Source organism: Lolium rigidum, chromosome 5 (genome assembly GCF_022539505.1).
Source record: "Lolium rigidum isolate FL_2022 chromosome 5, APGP_CSIRO_Lrig_0.1, whole genome shotgun sequence".
NCBI lineage: Eukaryota > Viridiplantae > Streptophyta > Magnoliopsida > Poales > Poaceae > Lolium > Lolium rigidum.
The window spans coordinates 27731062-27751298 of NC_061512.1; positions in this window are offsets into that span (position 1 = coordinate 27731062).

Sequence of the window (20237 nt, forward strand, 5' to 3'; positions counted from 1 at the left end):
TATGATTTGATCCACTTCTTTCGTGTGCGATGGAATATTCTTCTTCTCACTTGTGTTTCTTCGTGAGCAAAAGACGCATAGAGATAAAAACTGATACGTAAGCACTGCCACTACACGTGAGAAGAAGAAGTATATTGTATGCATAGGTGGTATTAAATGTGTGTCGCAGATATTGTGTACATACGTGGTATTAGCAAAGATATGAAAAAACTACTCTCTAACCTTAAATATGTGTCGCACATTTTAGTAAAATGTTATTTATAACACATATACCAACTTTTATACATATTTTTGGAACTATAGGGTATTTTAGACAATTCATCTGTTCACAGCCAAACAGCTAGCCAAGTTGCCAAACAGTAAAAGTTGGAACAGCAGCTTTCCCTAGACAGCAGCTTTGACTGGACAGCAGCTTTCCTCACACAGCCAGCCAGCCACAGCCCAAACAAACAGGTCCTTGGCCTGTAGTGCCGCACCAACGGCTCCACCGTGGCACCAACGGCTCCACCGTGGCGCTCCTGTACCGGCGCCTCGCCATGGCCAGCGCCGGCGACGACCGGCCGGAGCACCGTCGTCGACGTCTCTGTCCGGAAGAAGCTGACCACCAAGATCCGGGGACCCACGCCGCTGGCCACCACGCGGTGCTCCACGCTCCTGAATATGTCGTTGGACACCAGCTAGCTGCAGCTGCTGGTAGTCGCCGACGTTGACCACCAGAGCCCCCGCCACCGCCGGCACGTCCATCCACCCACACAGCAGACTGCTTGTCGTCGTCGTCGGTCGGAGGGCCATGTGGTGCGCGGCTCCAGGCACGCCGGTTCAGATTTGCTCATCACTGGTTCATAAGACATGGCAGTGGTAGTACTAGCACAACAGCAAGAACAGTGAAACACACACTAGGTGACAACTTAATTAGCAACCGGTGGCATGCAGTACTACAATAATCCGGATACAAGACGCAGATTTCGCCTGGGACAAACATAAACACCACGCACGCACGCACTCCCTAAAGTTAGCCCTGAGATCAACTTAATTTCTAGACTAGCTACCACCCCGGCCACGACGATCTACTCTCCGAAGATGGCGACCCACCCGAGGCGGAGGTGCACGGCCACGGCCACGACGGCGCACGCGTGGGTCGGCGCCGCGCCGAGGTTCAGAATGTGGGCGACGTCGTCGATGACGTTGAAGAAGAGGAGGAGGTTGCCGGCGGCGGCGAGCAGAAGGAGCCAGCGGAGCAGCGCGCGCTCCCAGCGCGCCTTGATGTCCATGATCCCTCGGCCGCCGGCGAGGGCGAACCTGACGGTGCCGACCGCGACGTACGACGCCACCACGCTCTGGACGGTGGCCCACTGCCGGTCGGTGAGCGCCTGGCCGCGGTAGGTGGAGACGGCGAGGACCATGGCGAGGAATGCCGGGCCCGGGGCGAACCAGAGCAGACGCTTGGCAGTGGCCATGGGGGCTGAGAGATGATCCTGAGGACTAGCGCTAGTGGCTACTCTTTGCTCGCTCGCTCGGTACTAGTGATTGGTTTGCCTACTGTGTGCGCACTTCTCTCGTATATATAGGCCAGAAATTACATCGTTTTCGTTATTTTTACTGCTCGATCGCTCCGTGTTACTATTGCTATTGCGTCGCGTGACCGATGGAGTAGCCAGCGGTAGAGAAGATATTTACTTCTCCAGCCGGAGCTAGGAGACACAGCTAGCTTATCTCTGCATGCATGCAGAGATCGAGTAGCTCATGATGACGTACGTTGGGCGATAGAGCAAGCAAAGGCCAGCAGGGAGATCGATCCATCACGGGCATGGCTGAGTGGCTGACATGGGAAGACACACAGCTTGGAGCTCATGCTGACGCCTGACGGACGTTGAGGCTCACGTACGTTGGACGTATATATGTAGGTGTCGACGCCAGATCGACAAACTGGTAATACTTCCCTGGAAAGAAAGGAGAGATTGGAGCTGCATATCTTGTCTCACTCGTCTGATTTGAGGGGTTCTTAAAATTATAGAAATAGAAAAAACATAGAATTAGAGCATCTCTCGTCGCGTCCCGCAAACCGTTTCCCAAAGAGATTTGAGGTGCGCAGGACAAAAAAACATTCCCAGTCGCGTCCCCCAAATCCGTTTTTTATTCGGCGCGGCCCGAGGTGTTCGACACCCCGAGCCCGTCCCCGCCCCATAGGAGACGCTTCGGGCACGTCGGACACAACGAAAAGCGAGGCGAACCGACGCGGGCCCGACGCGTCAGCGGCTCGGAAGCCTAAAATCCCGTCACCTACCTTTGGTCAAGCGATGTTAATGGCGTCATTGTTTCCCCAGGCGACGCAGGGACGCGTCTCGTCGTGCATGGCCGCGTGGCCGTCCGCGCCGGCGTCATTGCGTGCAACCACCCGCTGCCGCCGCTCTACATTAAGAGGCTCTGCGGTTCGTCCCAATCTCTCGCCGCTCCCAAATCTTCTCGTCGCCGCCCCCAGATCTTCTCCTCGCCCTTCCAAGCAATGTCGTCCTCGTCCTCCCACAAGATCGCCGCGGCGAACGGCTTCGGCCGCGGCAGCCTCACCGTGAAGGAGGCATGGGCGCTGTACCACGCGGGATATCCCGTCTCGCCGGACATGCGCCTGCCAAGCAGCGGCGGCTGGAAGATGGCCATGAACGGCATTGGCGTCCCACCGCCGCCGACGCCGGGCACAGAGCGCTGGTAGGACGCCATCAGGGCACGGCGGGCTAAACTCGACGCCGAGGACCTAGCCGATCTGACCTGGGCGGCCAAGAACAACGACGACTGGTGGGCCACGTACTTCAAGGCCAAGTACAACATGAAGATGCGCAGCACCATCGGCCTCATCGGCGGGCCGAACAGCTGGAACAGGGACGGGCTCGCCCTGTTTTGGAGCGTTCTGGTGCGCACCGTCGAGAGCGTCATCCGCGGCATCCGCAACGGCGCTCCAAGGTTGGAGGCGCCGTCCTCACCGCCACCGTCTCCCGCAGCGCAATGGCAGCCGAGGAGGACCACGTACTCGTCCTCCTCGAACTCTTCTTCCTCAGGACAGGCCCGATCGGCGCCGTCCTCGTCGCACCGCTCGACGCCCTACACCGTCCCCAATCGCGTGAAGGAGGAGCCGGCGATGCCCGTCAATCCGAGGCGCGGCGGCAGCGGCAGCCAACGCCAGCAAGAGAGGCGCGGCGGCGCCCTCCTCATCCCGAAGACGGAGGAAGCGTCGAAGGCGGCGCTGCTGGCGGAGTACGAGCGGCAGGAGCGCCTCATCGCCAGCAGCGACGACTCCGAGGACTGCCCAGGGCTGCGAGCGCGCGTGCTTGGCGTCACTGAACGACAAGGACGCCTGGAGGGGCAACCTCGAGACGGCGATCGACTTGTCCATCCGCGACTCCGGCAAGCCGCTCGTGGACCTCACCAACGACGACGAGGCAGGGCCAAGCGGCCTGGTGAAGGACGAGCTCGACGAGCGCGTCAAGCAGGAGGTCGTCACCAACGATATGTACAACTTCCATCAGTACTACGACGCCTTCGGCCGCCGCAAGTACTTCTAGATTAGGTTTAGTTTAAATTTAGTCGAATCTCGTTCGAATCTATGTAATATATGCAGAGTTTGGATGAATTTAATCGAATCTCGCTTAAGTTTAAAATTTCCGAAATTTTGTTTGGGGGACGCGACTGGAGCGACGTCCCCCTAACGCGGCACGAACAAAACACGCCCCCAAACGCTCAATCCGACGCCGTTTGGGGGACGATTTGGGGACGCGACTGGAGCTGCTCTTAGGTTGTCATTTTTTTTGAGGCCAAAAGGTTTTCATTCATTCACAACAAAGATATTCATGATTACAATCAAAAGCAATAGCCTTTGCAATCTCATCTGGATACAGACAACTCCAGTCAGCACCTACACCCATACGTCTCACATATGCTGCAGCCTCATGGGCTACATAATTATGATTTCTTTTGGCTAAAACACATTTCCAATCTGGCAGGACGGAGGCAAACATCTTAAAATCCTTGAAGATTGTTCCCAAAGATGACAGAGAACTGGAGTCTTTTTGTAGTGCACTAACAACAGTCGCACAATCATTTTCAAAAATGATTGGTGCTCTGGTCCATCCAGCAGCTAGACGTGCACCTTCCAGGAGCGCGAGAGCCTCAACTTCCTCCGCACTAGTACACTTCTCTAGTACTCTCCCAGCACCAGCAATAGCATATCCACAGTGGTCCCGAATCACCACGCCAACACTAGCAGAACCTGTACTAGGAACAAAAGATCCATCTACGTTAATTTTAAGCCAATTAACAGGTGGTGGTTCCCATCTTACCATGCTTTGCTTCTTAGGTATGATTTGTTTGCTGTTCACGGACATAATGCTCTGGTCCGGAGTTTTTCCTTTTTTGTCGGTAGAACCAGGGCTAGCATCCACATCCAGATCAGAGTCAAGAGTATTGATATAGGAAAGAAGAAACCTGACTGATTTGTCGATGGTGGCATCTCCCTTTGCGTGAATGGCATCATCTCGCAGGTACCATGATCTCCACAAAGTAAGTAGAATAAACCTGTGCATGTTCTTTGGAGTACTATCAAGGAGGATTAGAAGCCAGTTCATCCCAGAATTAACAAACCTGTCTTCTTTTGGCAGTGGCCAAAACTCTCTCATTTTGTGCCTTAGCGCCTTTGCCTTTGAGCATGTTATAGTGGCATGGAAGCTATCCTCTACTCCATTTCCGCAGATGGTGCAGATATTTTGTATCTCCAAAAGTTCTTCTCCATTTTTTTTTTTGGGTGGGTAAATTGTCAAACGCAAGACGCCAACTGAAGATACGTACTTTGTTTGGAACAGGAGCCTTCCAGATGTTTTGCCAAATCTTTCTGTCGCCATTAGGGGCATTACTTGTTGCATCATGGCTAACCGTGGTCAAAGTGCATGCCAATTTGTAGGCACTTTTGACAGTAAAAATACCATTATTTTCATAATGCCACGCAACAGTATCCTCCAAGTCAGCAGAAGGCACTCTAAGTTTTAGGATTTCTTCAGCATCATGCGGGTAAAAAAGAGACTGCACCAAGTTTTCGTTCCACCCAATGGTTCCATTGCCAAAAAGGCTGCTCACCCATTTTAGTCTTGATTTTTTCTTTTTTCCAGTAATCTTTAGTCCTCCATCTCTTGATAGCCAATTATCTCTCCAAATACGTACTTTTTTCCCATTTCCTATACGCCAAATGACGCCTTTTTTTAGAAGCTCAAGCCCATGCTCGACTCCTTTCCAGCTTGCGGAAGCATCACTAGAGAAAACTGTGTCAAGGAGATTCCCGTTTGGGTAATATTTGGCCTTCAATAAACTAGCACAAAGAGAGTCAGGCTTTTTCAATAATCTCCAGGCTTGGCGGGCTAGCAGCGCTTGGTTAAATTTTCTGGAATCCCTGAATCCCATGCCGCCCATGCATTTTGGTTCGGATAAGGAATCCCATGCCACCCAGTGGACCTTCCTTTTATCTTGATCTTCTCCCCAAAAGAATTTGCGGATCATCTTCATATAGTCATCATGGAAATTCACAGGCATTTTGAAAACTCCCATGACATGGATAGGCAAAGCTTGTGCTACAGATTTAATTAGCACTTCCTTTGCTGCCATAGCCATGAATCTCTCTGACCAGACGTTCAACCTTTTCCGAAATCTTTCTTTGATCGGTTGGAATCTAGAGCCTTTCATCCTTCCTTCAGGTGTTGGAAGGCCTAGGTATTTTTCCTCAAAAGTGATGTGGTCAACTTCAAGAATAGCTTTTATATTGTTCTGCATCTCTTCTGGGCAATCTTCACTAAAAATGATGGAACATTTTGCCGGGTTGATAAGTTGTCCCGTTCCCACTTCAAAGATGCCAATCGCTGCCTTGATCACACCAGCTTGGTTTGCATCTGTTTTAAAGAAGAGTAGACTATCATCAGCAAAAAGTAGATGTGATATTCCGGGAGCACGACGACAAATTTTCAGCTCCTGGAGCTCTTGCAAGTACACAGCCTGCTGCAGCACCTTTGATAAACCTTCTGCAACAAATAGGAACATGTAAGGGGATAGAGGGTCCCCTTGTCTGATTCCACGGGTTGGGATGAAACTTTGAGTTAGCACTCCATTTATTCTAACCTTATATCTGACAGATGTAACACAACTCATGATCCATCCCACAAATTTCTCATGGAAGCCAAACTTTGTGAGAACCATTCTAAGATACTGCCAGTCCACTCTATCAGAAGCTTTTGTCAAGTCTAATTTATAGGCACAGAAATTTCCATCTTGTTTTTTGTTCCTTTGGATAGCATGGAAGCACTCAAAAGCAATCAAAGCATTATCTGTTAGGAGACGTCCAGGGATGAAAGCACTTTGGTTGTTTGAGATCAAACCATCTAGAAGTGGTCTTAGTCTGTTGACAATACATTTCGCTACCACTTTGTAGACAACATTGCAAAGTGAAATGGGCCTAAAGTCCTTCAGAGTCTCAGCCTGGTTTGATTTTGGGATGAGAACAATGATCGTGTCGTTAATTTCAGGGGGCATAACACCATCGATGAAAAATCTTTTCACTGCACCAATGACCTCTTCTTTTAGTAGCCCCCAGTTTCTCTGGAAGAAGCGTGCAGGGAATCCATCGGCACCCGGAGCTTTAAGGGGGCCAATTTGAAAAAGAGCGTCACTAATTTCTCTTTCAGAAAATTCTTGGATTAGACTATCATTCATGGTTTGGTTCACCTTCTCTTCAACAAGTTCGACAATAAGCTCAGGCGCCACAACATCATCTTTTGTGAATAATGAGCTGAAGTATTCCGTCGCCAATGTTTCCATTTCTTTGTGTTCTGCAACATACTGCCCATCATCCTTTTGTAATCTTTTTATTCTATTCTTTTTTGCTCTCCATGTGGCCTTTCTGTGAAAATACTTTGTATTTTGGTCACCATGCTTTAGCCAAGTGGCTCTAGATCTTTGTATCCACATCATTTCCTTTTGTAGCAGTAATTCATCTAGTCTTTGGTTTACACGATCAATGTCATTTGATCTATCATAGTTGTTATTGGACTGCAGCCTTTCAAGCTCTTTTCTTAATTTTCTGATCTCTTTTGTTATGTTTCCAAAACTCAGACTACTCCAGCTTCTCAATGAGTCCATAGTTGACTTTAACTTTAGACCAACATCTTGTAGGTCAGAAGCACGAGTGTGTTTACCCCAAGCCACTTCAATTTCCTCAGTCAAAGATAAATCCATCTCCCACATCATCTCATATCGCCATTGTTTCGGCATGTTTGAACTATCTCTTCCTTTATCTAGGCTGACGAGAATAGGACTATGGTCTGATCTAGATGACACAAGATGAGACACATCCGCCTGGGGAAACAGATTGGACCAAGCCGGGCAGGCAACCGCCCTGTCCAGCCTTACTTTCACATTTTTCCTTCCTCTTTGCTTATTGTTGTAGGTCCAAGGCAGCCCATGGAACCCAAGATCATGCAAATTACAATCATAGAGGACCTCTCGGAAAGCTTCCATTTGTTTTTCATTCCTTTTCGTTGCTGAGAAGTGTTCGTGCTGCCACATTGCCTCGTTAAAGTCCCCTAGCATCAGCCAAGGCTCTTTAACATCATGCTCTTAGGTTGTCATTGCTAGAGCTGCAAGAAAAGATAGAGACTTACGAACGGGTCGAGATGGACTCGAAAATGTAACGAGCCGAATGTGAGTGCCTCACGTAGCTCGACCTAAAAATGAGCTGATCTTGAGCGACCACTAGCTCGTTAGCTGATGAGGATATAATCATGCAATATGGTGATTATACCTGTTTGAGCTGGAAGGAAATACTAAGTCAAATTGATTATTATTATCAGGTGAATTTATTCCTAGTCAAAAATATGACTTTGATATCTGAGAATAATATACTACCTAAATCGTTGTATTATTATTTGACTAGATTTAAGGTCTATCGAGATGGCGCCAGCGGGAGGAGAGGGAGGAAGGCGACCAACATGGAAGACGACCGGGAGAAAGAAATCGACTATAAAGGCGACCAGAACATAAAGTCTATTCATCGTGTAGTATGTGTGCTACACTTGCTGATCCAACCTTGTCATGCATGTTCCCCTATGATGCATACGTGCAATGAGGAACAAAGCAAAGGGAAAGTGCAGCCAATGCTAATTCATCTAGCATGTGTTAATCCCGTAATACATGCAAGTGGAGCCCAGCCACGTGATCCCAAGCAAGCATTTACATGCCAGGTTACTCGAAATCGTTAAAAAAAGGCCGACCTTCGCGAAGGGAAGACAACTCGCTCCGCATGCGACAAGTGGCGCGCTGTGGTGCCAGAAAATCTCTGGGAAGTAGTCTCCCTGCTCGCCACGTGTCGCAAGGGGAAGCAAGATGGGGATGGGGGAGGAGAGAGAAGAGCTGGGTTGTGTTAGTTTTTCCTTTTTTCATAGATTCGTTTTTTAAAAATGAAATATCTTGAGAACCGTAAGTCCAAATGACAAACCGTTTTCACTTTTGAGATCCTCTCGTCGAGATCTTCAAAACTAGATCCCATGTTGATAGGTTTCGAGATACTTTTTTGTTCGTACTTCTTATACTACTATGGTTGTACTCGTGTTGTGTATCTAACTGTACTCGTGCATTAACTGATAAGTACTTCTGTTTTGAAGGTATTTAGTGCATTTTTCCCTTTACTCGTGTGAGCAACTGTACCTGTACTCGTTCGTGTGCGCGACTGTACCTGTCTTATGTGCACGACTGTACCTGTACTCGCTCGTGTAGGCGACTGTACCTGTACTCGTTCGGTTGTGCGACTGTACCTGTCTTATGTGGACGACTGCGTGTGAGCGGTTGTACCTGTACTCGTTCGTGTGCGCGACTGTACCTGTCTTATGTGGACGACTGTACCTGTACTCGTTCGTGTGCGCGACTGTACCTGTCTTATGTGGACGACTGTACCTGTCTTGTGTGCGCGACTGTACCTCCACTCGTCCGTGTGCGTGACTGTACTCGTGCGGTACACGTAAGTGTACTCCTGTTTGTATGTAACTGTACTCACGTGTTATACCTAAATGTACCTGTATTTATTACTGTACGTATACTTGAGCTACGTACAAGCACACTGGGATTTAAATTTCTACGTAAGTTATTTTTTTATTTGAAGCATATGTAATGAGATGCGGTACTGATGTGTGTGATGGAGCTGCTTAAATTTGCATGCAACGGCTGATTAGATTCGTACGAGCACGCGCGGGGGCAGAGTGCTACGATGCGTACTCGCGTGGAGAGATTTCTTGTACGCGCGCGGGATTCGGCGGGAGTCGCACCCTACGCGCGGGCGCGGATAGTACCGTACGCGCGGAAGGTTTCCAGCGTTTGACACGTGTCGCTCGTTTGGCTAGTTTGATTTCCCTTTGCAAAGGTTGATCTTTATCTAGTGGTACCCCAGGTTACTCGATGCAATGAAGAGACATATACAAGTGGGTCTTTTGCCTTCACGTCTATATTCAGCTGTTGACATACGTGAGGCCCACCAAATGACACGATCGGGGAAATTCAGAAGCCCATAACCGAGATGGCCACGCGAGGGAAGCGCCACGGCGAGGCGGCGCCCTCCTGCTCCTTTTTAATAAATAGCCATGCATACTGTAATATTAGGGTTAGACTATGTTTTAGACAAAAATATGTTTAGTTGAATTGATATACGCAGTCCTTTGAAATTATACTCTCCAATTCGTATCGATCTGGAGTTTTACTGAAAGTTTTCGTGTGATCTGATGTTCCACTGGGAATTAGAAGATTGCAACTTACCGCTTCGTGGTCAGCGGCTATGTGCGCAAGCGTGTGGTGTTGCGAATATCCATAGGGTTGAAGATCTGTTGCACTGGCAGCGGGGGAACAGCCGGAGAGTTCGAGGGCATCTCGCGAGTTATCATCCACCATCTACCATCGCTCAACGAGAAGATCGGGCCACCCCATATCATTAGCTTAAAATGATTTAATTACGTCTAATGATTTCGCAATATGTTAAAAACAAATAGGATAATTTGTTACCTTGTATGCTATAAATGTGATTTTTTTCCTTTCCTTTTTTATGCAACAAAATCTGGAAGGTCAATTAAGCGAGCAATTTTAGGCTTAAAGATATCATGTCTCTATAATAGGTTCAAGTTTAACTGCAAATATATTTTCCCTACCCCTTGCTAGACGCTAGTTCATATCATTCATGATGAGCTCTCTTGAGGAGGAGACGGTTGTTCCTACGGTTGAAGTAAGATTTTCCTCTCTTTCACGTCGTATATATGTAGCCTATAGTTGTGTGTAGTTGTATACATATGAAAGGACGAGATGTCGCCTAGAGGGGTGGGGGTTGAATAGCCGTTTTAGAAACTATTACGAATTTAGCTTGTAAGAATGCGGAATTAACTAACGTTTATTTTACAAGCATAAAACCTAAATATGCTAGGCTCAACTAAGTGCAAAACAACAACTAGAGCTAAGCAAGATAGGCACAAGATCTTGAATCTTGTCGATTAAACCTTGGTTTCTTATAGAGGGAAAACTTGCTACTGTGCTCATCACACCTTCCTCTTTAATTCTTCACTTGGAATCAAGCACTCAAGATTTTGATCATTCATTGCTTAACACATAAGCTAGAGCATGGCTAATATTGAGTTCCACATAATAACTCTTCATTTCTTCTTCTTGATCATATCACATATATGTCTTCAAATCGATGATTTTGATGCCAGTACTCAAAGTATATCTTTTATCTTCATGGCATCCATACTTAAATCCAACACATGGACTACAAGTATTACCTATGAAATATTCCTTCATATAAACTCAATGTAAACATTAGTCCATACAGGTTATCATTAATTACCAAAACCACATATAGGGGCAATGTACCCTTACAACATATATCTCTCAAGCTTTCTCGATCTGGGTGGTAATTATATTATCTTAGTTTTGATTGAGATAATATTTAGTAATATTTTATTACGATATCATTGTGTCTCTTACTAGTTAAAAATTGTGTTTAAAAATGGGATTTTTTCTTGCCATTTATTAGCTCGAAACTAGCTCGAGATCGACTCAAGATTGTTACAATCTGATTATGAGCCGGCTCGACCTTTCACTCGACTCAATCAGAGCTCACCCAAATTTTAATATGAGCTGAGCTGAACCTAGTTAAGTAGCCCGAATTCAATGAGGTATGACCTAATATATTTTTTCTATAGAATTTAAATTACAAAATTTCTATGTTTATATACAAATTAAGTTCATTTAATCCTGTCTTAAATCAAGCATATTTAGGTTTGAAAAATGTATTAAAAAGTGTAAAATATGAAGATACCGTATGTACATGTGCTAGCTCATCTCTAGGTAATACTCCACTTTTTACAAAATAAATGATGTAAATTCATCTAGATTCATATGAGGTATGACCTAATATTTTTTTCTATTAAATTTGCATTACAAGATTTCTACGGAAATTCAATTCGGCTCCCGGGTGCATATGCTCCCTCCACCAAAAAACACATTTATAATTGCCAAATGGTTCTAACAATTTTTTTTGCATATACATCTCGACAATCTATGTGCGTTCGTGCATTTTCGTGAAAAATCAATATTTTTTATGGTTGACGTGAAAAAGACAAAACGAGTCTCACAAAAAGCCTTACATTTTGAAATAATTTTTTATCTTTTTTACACAACCCAGCCGACAAGTTGATTTTTCATGGTAAGACTTTGTTCGTATCACTGGTAGAAAAACGGTCATTGGTCGCGGTTCGCAACTGCCATTAGTCGCGGTTGCGCAACCGCGACCAATTATGCGCGACTAAAGGCCCCCCCTTTAGTCGCGGTTCCTTACGAACCGCGATTAAAGGCCCGTCCACGTGGGCGGCAGGCGAGCGCCAGGGCGGAGGACCTTTAGTCGCGGTTCTTCTGGCCAGCCGCGACTAAAGGCCTCCGCAGGTTTTGGGTTCCCCCCCCCAAACCTGGTTTCTTTTTAATTTGTATTGTTTTATTTCTTTTGGGTTTTAATTTTGAAGGAGTTTCACATATTCTACGGTACTACATATATACATGCATATGAATGTACAATTTCAAACAAATTTGAAATTAGAACCAAAAAGAATTCAAGAGGAATATACAATATATATTCAATATCGGATGACCATATACAATTTTGAACAAGTTTCCATCCATAATTTAGTGCATATGAAGTTCTACGTCCTCTACGTAGTGTTCTCCTCTAGGATCGATGACTTCCCTCGCGAACCATCCAGCTAGTTCCTCTTGAAGTGGTCGGAAGCGAGCTTCGGACTAAGCGTCTTCCGGAGGTTATTCCTCTTGATGTTGGTCTCATCCGACTGGTCCCGCTCATTGGTGTATCTCCGGATCCTCTCACAAACATAGTATCCACATAGATTGGTCCCCGGTGGCTGAATATCCCCAGTCCCAGGCACTGCCCTTCTAAATTGTAGCTCTTTTTTGAATTCACCGACCTATTGATCTACGAACCGTCTCCAAACCCTACGAGGAAAAGAGAATTAAATGAACAAGAGAGTTATTAATTAGTTACTTGATATTAGGAAATGAACGAAATAGGCCGATCGATATAGAGCGCAAATGAATGAAAATAATTACTTTTGCATCATTTTTCTCATGTCGGCCCAAATCGCCGCATCCATATTCGGAGAGTCGTGGATGAGAACTGTGGAGGTGTGAAATTGAATTACCATCAGAATCCAGATGGAACCTCGCGGACACGATACATGCACAGTCATGCATAACTCATCGATTAGCCACATATCATGCATGGAGTAAACAAAAGAGAATATGCTCAAGACAGAAACACTCACCCAAAATGGTAAGGAAATAGAATATCACTTTTGAGTTCCTGTTTTCTAAGAAACCGCCACAGGTCTTCCTCCACGTCGACGGGGTGGTGTTCTAACACATATGAATTAACGATGTGTGGGTCAATGAACCCAACATCATGGATGTTCCTTATTCGCATTTCCCGCTTCTTCATTCTGCATAATAGCGTACACAACAAGATAGTTAGGACAATATATAGTGCAGGCAATGAACGAGATGGGGTAGAAATTAATAAATCACTTACGTAACGTAGCAACCGATGATAGATTTGTCGAGGTCGCGCAGATTGAACAGCTGGAACAATTCACTCTGATGAATTGTTATATAGTAATGTTTGAAGTGATGCTCATATCTAACTTCCGCATAAAAATAGTCTTTGGCGTTTTTAAGTTTTATGTAACCCTTGTACCAATTTAGCAGACCTTTCATTTGTCGAGGTAGATCCTCTTCCTGCGCAGGCTCGACGAGAGGGCCATTCTTCACATATGTAAATACTACGTCCTTCATTGGCGCCTCATCAAGGCCTAACGAGTGCACGAAGAGTGATACCTAAGGTGGCCGCTTGTTCTCCGGCACTCGTTACGGTCAATCCATGTGCTGCCGCAGCTGCTATGATATCGGGGGCATCCGGACCGGCGGCTTGCACTATGAGCGGGGCGATCGATTGTTTACTTTGTTCCCCGAGCTGGGCAACTTCTTTCCCCCTTTCTAATTTTTTCTCGGCCTCCTCCAAGGCTTTCTTCTCCTGCTTCTCCGCCAACTCTTGGTTCCTCTTGAACGCGAGTGCTTGCCTACGAAGTTCACGTGCATAGTCGTCGAGCAGATTCTTTGCGGCTTGGGACGGTGTGTTCAAAAATGACTTAGCCCACTTCTTTTGCTCATCAGAAAATACTGGCTTGGGCTCGGGCTCTGTTTTCTTCTTGCAGCTCGCCTCCCATTTCTCTAAATCAGCAGCCGCGCCCGCCTCGACTTCCTCGGCACTACATTCCCAAGGCCTCGTGGGGAGAGGCTTCATTGATGGCTCTGGTACCTTTGTTTTCTTAGGTACGTAAGGGTCCGGGTTAATAATCCAGGACTGCTGCTTCTGCTTCTTCGCCGGAGGTGGATTGGGGGGCGGCGTCTGCTTACCCGCCCGGGGCGGACTAGGGGGCGGCGGCTGCTTACCCGCCGGAGGTGAATTGGGGGGAGCGTCGGCCCTCGTGAAGGAGGTGTAGGTGAAGCACCACCACCACCGCCACCGCCGCCACCACCACCACCGTAGGGGGGTGGACTTGTTGGCGCCTCGCCCGGAAACTTGATAAGCTTCTTCGCCATAGAATGAACTCGGCACTTGACATCTCCAAGTCTTGTCGCCCCTTCAGGTGTAGCAATGTCAATGTCCAGGTCCTCAAACCCTTGGACTATGTCCTCCACCGTGACACGAGCATAGCCATCTTGAATGGGGTTGTTGTGGTGGAGTGCTCCGGTGGTAAAGCACTGCCGATGGCTACCTTCATGGACATGTTCCCGATAGGATAATACAGATTACATGCTTTCATCTCCTTTATATCGTCCACGGGGTAGCGAGGAGGCTCCGGTGCAGTAACTTCGATCGTCGGTGCACCAGCCGATGGGACCTCCGTGGAAGCCACGCTGCTTCTCCGCGGCTGGCTTCCGAGATCCAATGGATGATCTTCATGCTGCGCCCGAGCTGCATCTCTTTCGGCTACTAGTACACTCACGGTTTTCTTCATGACATCCATTTCCGATGCCAACCGCGCCACAACATCTCGCTTCCCGATCCATCTTTCTCTTACGGCTTCGTAACCGTACGGGTCATCGTTACGGGGAACCCTAATTTCCACGGAATGTGCCCCATGCCTCGTACACGTCCTCCGTGTTCGGGATTCCCGAGGGCTTTTGTCGGGCGTCGTTCTCTCCGTTGAACTTGATCCTCCCCTCTTGAGCATCCCTCATTGCCTCAATAAGCTTTTGGGTGGGTTTAATTATTTTGCCCCGGTAAACACACTCCCTCGTCTCCGGGTTCAGCGATCCCCCATGCCCGTACCACCAGCTTTTGGCTCTTGGGTCCCATCCCTCCGTACCTGGATGGATTCCTCGCGCCCTCAGCTCGTTCTCCATCTTCTCCCACCTAGGCTGCCAAAAGCGATACCCTCCTGGCCCCATTTTATGATTGTACTCCTTCTTGGCCGCATTATCCTTATTTTTTTCGATATTTCAAGGATCTGCTCCGATTTCTTTTGCTTCACAAATTCTGGCCAATCATGTTGCGGTTTCTCATATTGTCCTTTGAAATCCGGAGTCTTGCCCCGCTTGACAAAGTCATGGGCTAGATTTTGCTTGTATTTCCGGAATGCGTTGGACATCTTAGAAAGAGCGAACTCGTTTGACTAGCTTGCACCTCTCCTTGTTTTCCGCAATCTTGTTACCCTCCTCATCGTATTTGCGGTATTCCGGAGGTAGAACGAAATGTTCCATAAGCTTTTTGAAGCAATCTTTTTTTGTTCTCTTATCGACAAAAGTGAAACCAAGACGTGCCTTCTTTGGCTCATTCCACTCCTGGACGGTGATCGAGACGTTGTCTCTAACAACGGCTCCGCATTGGCTGATAAACTTGGTGGCGTTCTTGCTGGGCTCCAGCGGCCTGCCGGTTGCTTCCTCGACAACATCGATGGTGCATGTTTCTCCTGATTTCATCGTCTTGGTTGCGCCACGCTTTGACGACGACGTACTCGATTGTTTCGACGATCCGGCCGAGGGCTAAAATAAGAAAGAGAGTTGCGCGCGTTAGTACACACATATTTATTCAAATCAGTTAGTTTGTATCACCAGAGGCTCAATGTATATATGTATACCTCGGCGCCGGAGGTGGTTGCTACTTCCAATTGAAGATCGTCGTTTATCGACGTTTCTTCGGCACCATCTTGCTGACCATGCCCTTCATCTTCACCGTCAAGGTTCAGTTAAGAATCGATATCATCTTCTTCTTGTCCGGTCGGCACATATAGAACATCGCCTTTTATGACGCCGAAGATATGTTTTTCAGCGTCCGGATCATAGTTGTCCATAATTGGGTCAGCTCTATCGTCCGCCATATGTCAGTCCTGAAAACATGTAGTCAAAACAAATTAATTAAGTGCAGAAGGGGGGCGGTGGCGGTGGCGAAAGGGCGGTGCCAAAAGGGGGGGGCCGGCGAGCTGGAAGGGGTGGGAGAGGGTGTCGCGGAAGAGCGCGTGTGTGCGCCGGGAGAGATTGGAGGGGCCGGGGCGCGACGCGCGGTGCGGTTCTTACGGGAGGATCGACTACGGCGGCGCGGCGGCGCTCTCGGGCGAGGGCGACGACGTAGAAGACGACGGCGACGGCGGCGCGCGGCGCTCGGGCAGCCTGACGGCGTAGAAAACGAGAGGGCGGCGACGGCGCGGCGCTGCAGAGTCGAGGCGACGGTTCGGCGGAGAAGAAGAAGTGCGCGGCCGTCCGCGCGCGCAAATATTTATAGGGAAGCACGTTTACAATTTAATTAAGTTACATTATTAATTAAAAAACTTAGTTACAAATTAAAAAACTTAGTTACAAATTAAGTTACAATTTAATTAGTCAATTAATTAGTTAAATTTTTAAGTCAAAATTTTTAAACTTATTTAAAAACAACTTAATTAGTTACAAATTTACACTTTAATTAGTTAAATTTTAATTAGTTAAAAAAACAAACAAAAAAACGGCCGGGAGATCTCCTCTGCTCTCTCTCTCCTCTCTTCCTCTCTCTCTTCCCGGCGGCGCGCGCGGCCAGTAGTGCGCGGCGCCCGCGCGCATGGCCGCGAACGGCGCGCGCGGCGAACGGCGGCGGTTGCGGGCGCGCGCGCGGTGGACGTGTACTGGCGCGCGCGTGTGCAAAGCGGCGGCGGCGCGCGGTGTCTTCGGTCGCGGCGGCGGCGGTTACGTACTCTGTCGCGGCGGTGGTCGGCGGCGGGCGAGGGCGGCGACGGTCGGCGGTCTTCGGCGTGAGCCGCGTGAGGCGCGGCGGTGGCGGTCTTCGGCGTGAGCGGCGATGGTCGGCGGCGGGCGAGGGCAGCCTGACGGCGTTCGGGCGCGGCAGAGACGAGCGGACGCGACGAGGAGAAGAAGAACCGGCGCGGCGGTTCGCGCCGCGCCAGTATTTATAGCCCCCCCCTTTAGTCGCGGTTGGGGAGGCAACCCGCGACTAAAGGGTACCCTTTAGTCGCGGTTGGCCAGACCAACCGCGACTAAAGGGTATTTCGGCGGGGTTTTTCAGTTCCCGCGCGTAGCCACCTTTAGTCGCGGTTGGCCTGGCCTACCGCGACTAAAGGTATTTTTTAAAATACTTTTCTTTTTCAAAATCAGAAAAATAAAACTAATTCAATTCAAATTCTTAAAAATACAAATAATATATCAAAAAAATCAGAAAAATAATATATCAAAAAATTCTTTCTTCCCGCCACTTTCTTCCCGCCACTTTCTTCCCGCCTCTTTCTTCCCGCCACTTTCTTCCCGCCTCTTTCTTCCCACCACTTTCTTCCCGCCACTTTCTTCCCGCCACTTTCTTCCCGCCTCTTTCTTCCCGCCACTTTCTTCCCGCCTCTTTCTTCCCGCCTCCTGTCTTCCCGCTCCCATTTTTCCCGCCATTTGTCACTACATATAGGTAGCCCGGCTTGGCCAGCATTATCACATCTCTACAATCTCTCATCACTCTCTCATGGCTTCCACCGCACCCACTCTAACCTACCTGCAGGTGGAGGAGCTTTGCGCCTCGAACTACCCTTGCCCACCGGGCTACTGCGTCCCTGCCGGCTGGAGCCTAAGCGCCGGCGGCGTGCCGGTCCCTCCCGTCCCTCAGGGTACTGCGCGCCGGGCGGCCATCACTAACCACTACTACCTCGACCTCACGCCGGAGCAGCGGATGAATCCCCGCTGGCATCCCGATAACCAGCATACTTGGGACGCCTTCTTCATCAATCGGCGTGAGAGGGCGCTCGCCGTGTATGAGGAGGACGGTCCGCCTCCCGGAAACTTCCACGAGGCCGGCCGTCGGCTATGGTGGTACGGCCGGACTCTGCAGAGCGTCATGGACTACATCACGGCCGGTGATATCCCCCGCCTGCGCTACCCTCAGTTCGAGCCACGAGCGCCGCCCGACGACAGCGACGACAGCAGCGACGACGACGACGGCAACTTAGAAGGCGACGACTACCAGTACAACGGCGGCGGCTATGAAGACTACGAGTATGCATATTATACGCCTAGGCAGGAGTATGACTAAATCACTCCAAATTTCATGTATGCAGGAGTATGACTTAGTCACTCCAAATTTCCCGTATGCAGGAGTATGACTTAGTCACTCCAAATTTCATGTATCATCAGTGCTATCTCGAGTCAATTGAATCATTCGGAAATGGACACCAAACACATCACGGGTAATATAATTCACATGATCCATTCAACAAAGTTTGGTACAATAAATTATTACACATCATTTCTTTCCTTGTGTCCCTGCTTGCTTACGATTGTGCCGTATCCATGGAGCATCCTCATCATTTAACTTAATGCTTGGGTCGGTGTTCACTTTGAAGGGCGGAATTTCATCAAACATATTACTCCCTCCGATTCATATTAATTGACTTCAATATGGATGTATTTAAAACTAAAATGTGTCTAGATACATCCATACTAGAGTCAATTAATATGAACCGGAGGGAGTATAATCTTCTGACATGTCTGTCTTGTCCTCCACTCCCACGATGTTTCTTTTCCCTGAAAGAACAATGTGGCGCTTTGGATCATCGCATGATGTACTGATCGTTTTCTTATCTTTCCGTTTCCTCGGTTTGCTACTCATGTCCTTCACATAGAAAACCTGAGCGACATCTTTCGCTAGGACGAATGGTTCGTCAAGGTAACCAAGATTGTTGAAATCCACCATTGTCATTCCGTATTGCTGGTCCACCTTTACCCCACCTCCTGTTAGCTTGAACCATTTGCACCGGAACAAAGGGACCCTAAAGGAGGGTCCATAGTCAAGTTCCCATATCTCCTCTATGTAACCATAATATGTGACCTTTTGCCCATTCTTGGTTGCTGCATCAAAGCGGACACCACTGTTTTGGTTGGTGCTCTTTTTATCTTGGGCGATCGTGTAAAATGTATTCCCATTTATCTCGTACCCTTGGAAAGTCGTTATAGTCGAAGATGGTGTCTTGGACAACATGTACAGCTGATCTACAACATGTTCGTCATTCATTAAATGTTTTCTCAACCAACTGCCGAAAGTCTCCATGTGGGCCTTCCTAATCCAGGATTCAGGCTTCCCAGGGTTGTCCGAGCGTAAAATATTCTTGTGTTTCTCAAAGTACGAAGCCACCAAGATGGAATTGGTCAGAACTGTGTGGTGTGCTTCAGTCAGAGAATGGCCTTCCTAATCCAGGATTCAGGCTTCCCAGGGTTGTCCGAGCGTAAAATATTCTTGTGTTTCTCAAAGTACGGAGCCACCAAGCTGGAATTGGTCAGAACTGTGTGGTGTGCTTCAGTCGGAGAATGGCCGTCCATACATATCATTGATTTCCTTCCGATCGTGCCTTTTCCACTTAGTCTCCCCTCGTGCCGCGATCGAGGAAGACCAATCGGCTTAAGGTCGGGAACAAAGTCAACACAAAACTCAATTACCTCCTCATTTCCATAGCCCTTGGCGATGCTTCCTTCTGGCCTAGCACGGTTACGAACATATTTCTTTAATATTCCCATGAACCTCTCGAAGGGGAACATATTGTGTAGAAATACAGGACCGAGAATGGAAATCTCATCGACTAGGTGAACCAGGAGGTGCGTCATAATATTGAAGAAGGATGGCGGGAACACCAACTCGAAACTCGACAAGACATTGGATCACATCGTTCCGTAACCGTGGTAGAACTTCTGGATTGATTACCTTCCGAGAGATTGCATTGAGGAATGCACATAGCTTCACAATGGCTACTCGAACATTTTCCGGCAGGAGCCCCTCAAAGCAATCGGAAGCAATTGCGTCATAATCACGTGGCAGTCGTGAGACTTCAGGTTTTGGAACTTTTTCTCCGCCATGTTTATTATTCCCTTTATATTGGACGAGAATCCCGACGGGACCTTCATACTCGCTCGGGCATTCAAAAAAGATGACCTTCTCTTCTTTGGTGAGAGCGTAGCCGGCACGACCTTGAAACCGTTCCGGATGCCGGTCATCGTGGTCTTTCAAACTTTGCTGGTCCCGTCGTGCTTCCTTTGTATCATTTGACTTCCCATACACGCCCAAGAAGCTTAGGAGGTTCACGCAAATATTCTTCGTA